The 3,382-nt window shown below is 35.8% G+C and overlaps 1 long non-coding RNA gene across 1 annotated transcript; it reads left to right on the top strand.

The window, feature by feature from the left end:
- The first annotated feature begins 2,285 nt into the window (after nucleotides 1-2,285).
- LOC124168231 lies at nucleotides 2,286-3,094 on the top strand. The gene is made up of 2 exons (XR_006866877.1): nucleotides 2,286-2,482; nucleotides 2,820-3,094. It is a non-coding gene; the product is annotated as an uncharacterized LOC124168231 (long non-coding RNA).
- Nucleotides 3,095-3,382: the final 288 nt, after the last annotated feature.

Below are 3,382 nucleotides of genomic sequence, written 5' to 3'. Positions count from 1 at the left end.
TGCTTGCCATAGCCCAATCAAGAGAATTATAGCCCGATCGCCCTTTTGCTAGAGTTTTGCAAAGGAGAACCACCGCAGTGGGGAGAAAGTAATTAATGGTGGCTTGCCATTTGTTGTCTCCCGTTTTGCGGGCAGGCACAGTTTCTGCACGTTTTTTGCCTGCAACTTCACGCAATGCCGAGCTACAGCGCTAGAACCAAGTGTAAAATGTGAGTGCAGAGATTCTGCGTCGAACGCACCAAGTAAGTGACGGATACAGAAAAAAGTCAAGGAGAGGGCGCAAAAGATACTTTGAGCTACCTATACTTTCATCGTTACATGCAAAATTTAATATAGAGTCATTTAAACTTATTATACGCATATACAAAACAATGCTATCTTATGATATGAAATAGTTACAATTGTAGCTCTGCAATACTCGGCAATGAGGGCAGCTCCGCTAGGGGGGGCGCACCCCCTGTATATGTATCTATATGTATCCGCCACTACACCAAACCCCATCCCTGTAGCACTTAGCACGATTGAGATAGACCTTAAAGTTTGACTACGAAAAATGCAGGCAGGCTGACACGCTACAAAATTAAAATACAGAGATAGGCGGCCGTATTCATAGATTTCCGCTAAAACACGCTAGTAGGGCGACTAACTTAGTCGGCTACTAAGACCTTTTAGTCGCCTACTAAGATATGGTATTCATGGATTCTATTGCGTGAGCTACTACGAGCTACTAACTTAGTATGCTACTAGCCAGCTCGACAGCCGATAGTCGGTAGCGGTTTGGGTTCAACCCGCTAGGCTACGCTTGACAACACTGCATCTGACTCCTCCGCGGCGCGGAAAATTCGTAAAACTTTCAAACAAAAGCAATTGATTCAGCAAAATGCATTGAAATTTTTACTTCATAGCGGATAATTCGATGCGATATCGCATTGCAGACATATTTTTTGATTGCTGTACACAAAAATTATGCAATACAATTGGGAAAGGGTAGATTTATGAGTAATACAGAAGCATTTGTATGTTTGAGATGCAGTTATTGTTGTACAAACGGCCGTGTATTCATTGATCATATACATTAGATATTGTTTGCACTTCCGATATTTGTTTCCATTAGTGTATGCGTGATTAGTATGGAAAAACATAACTAGCAACGTCAGTATTATACATATCTGTATTCGGAAAGCAGAAATACACCTCAATGTCGGAGTGGAAACGAAAACTTTTGCAATGGAGAAATGAAACGTTAAGAAAATAACGTTGAGATAAATGTGTGAATGATACACATTTATTATGTTACAAACACCTACGTGCGAGCAATTAGTAACATCTGTTTGGAACTCCTAAAATGTTAGTCAAGGAAACAACAATCTGCTTCGCTACATTTAAATATTTCAAATATTGACAGCGTGCGGAAATATACGACATATACTTTACTAGAGGTGGTTAATGTAAAAAACAAAGCATAATTAACGTAACTTGTTTTACTTATTTATTGCTGATCATATCACAAATAGCACTACAACACACACAACATTTCACTTCACATTTCACGAGCTGTCTTTATGACACTTATAATCCGTACATTCTGAATCAACTGGTTCAATGAAAAGCTTGACTCACACTTAATTTAAAACACTATAACGTAACTCTAGTAAACAATGATAATCAGTTTTCCAATCACTCTGCATACACCAAAAGAATTTGCACTCGTTGACGTTCGAAAGAATTCTTCACATCTCACTTCCCACTCATCACTAATGATTTAGAATCAGTTGATGTTATTTCACATTACCAGACAATGAAATAAATAGGCTGAAACAAATTTTTAAACCAGAAATTGTAACATCAACAAACTTCAAATCTCACTCTCCACTATCACTCGTACCGTAACCAAAACAAAAACAACAGCGCAGCGAAATACGCGAAATGTAAACACTGCCGAAAACTCACGATAAAGTGACTAGAATTAGGAATATAATCAAACAAATTATAAGCGTACAAACGAATGAAAATTTATAATTGTTTGCTGTATCCCTGAAGAACAACTGCTTCAAATATAAAACATATCCCCTTCGCAACAGCTAGTAGATACCTTTGATCGAAATGGTTAAACCAGTATGAAAGAAATAAATAATTTTGTCGAAGCTCATACACTCACAAATCACTTCACTTGTCGCTTCACTCTTTACTTCATCGTCTATATGCAATCAATTCACTTAGGGGCGCACTGAATGTACAAATTGTGTTCACTTACACTAGATCTAGTGGACCATGTGCACATAGTGGACCTTGTCTTTTTGAAAGATTAACTATCATGTACTTGCCCCTTTTTTTTGGATGTTATGATTATTTACTTTTATCTCTTTGCTATAGGCGGTGTTAGAGGTAATTTCCCTAATGAAAAAATTACGGACAAAGTAATAATTGATTCTGTGAAAAACTGGTTGCGACACGGAAAGGCGAGGGCCATCAATGAAGCCAGGTAAACAATTCTGGTAGAGTCCTGAAATTACTATGTTCATTATTAATATTTGGCTTATTTGTTTAATATTACAACTCACAGAAATATCTATACAGAGAGCATATCATTATTCCTATTTTAGTCTGTCATTAATTATGATGGTGGCCTAGGATGATCTTTAAATTATTTAGACTTTTTCATTATTGTTCCTACTATGGAGTTCCTTTTCATTGAAACAAAAACACAATTTTCAGCTACGTGACATTGGATTTATACTTCTGAGCTTACTGTAAAGGAATAATTTTAAATTGTTAGAGCACTAACCTTAGTTACTTACAAGCTCTATTATTTATTTCAGGAATATCCAGGAACCTGGTGCACATAATAATAATAATGTTAATAATAATTGAGTTTAAATAATGAAATTCATACATGTTCTAATTAAAACAAAATAGCATTGTATTGTAAAAGTCATAAGTTAAATAAATTTCATTTCAGAATGTTATTGCTCTTTCATCCATCATTAATACCTCTGGTGATATCCAAAATCTTAGTCTGTTAAATTAATACAAGGTTCTCAATCACTGCTTGGTGTGTTTACTTATTCATTGCAAAAGAATGCATTAAATTTATGTAGCCAAACAAAGAAAAATTTAAGGCATTAACTCAAGTATAATTTCTATTTTACAGTGTAGTTGTGGATATTTGGTGGATCCACTCAATATCCTGTAGGTAGCATGCCAATTTTTGGGGATCTCCAAGATTTTCCCTAGACTCTGTATATCCCTTAGAATTCAAGACGATTTGTAATGAATATCCATTGAATACCTAAGTATCGTGGATATCCACTGGTTATCAAATGAATGTCCACAGGATCCTCGATGAGTATCCACTAGATGTCTAATATATGTCTATGGCCTA

The sequence above is a fragment of the Ischnura elegans genome, chromosome 11 (assembly GCF_921293095.1).
Source record: "Ischnura elegans chromosome 11, ioIscEleg1.1, whole genome shotgun sequence".
Classification (NCBI taxonomy): Eukaryota; Metazoa; Arthropoda; class Insecta; order Odonata; family Coenagrionidae; genus Ischnura; species Ischnura elegans.
This window is presented reverse-complemented; position numbering and strand designations above follow the sequence as displayed.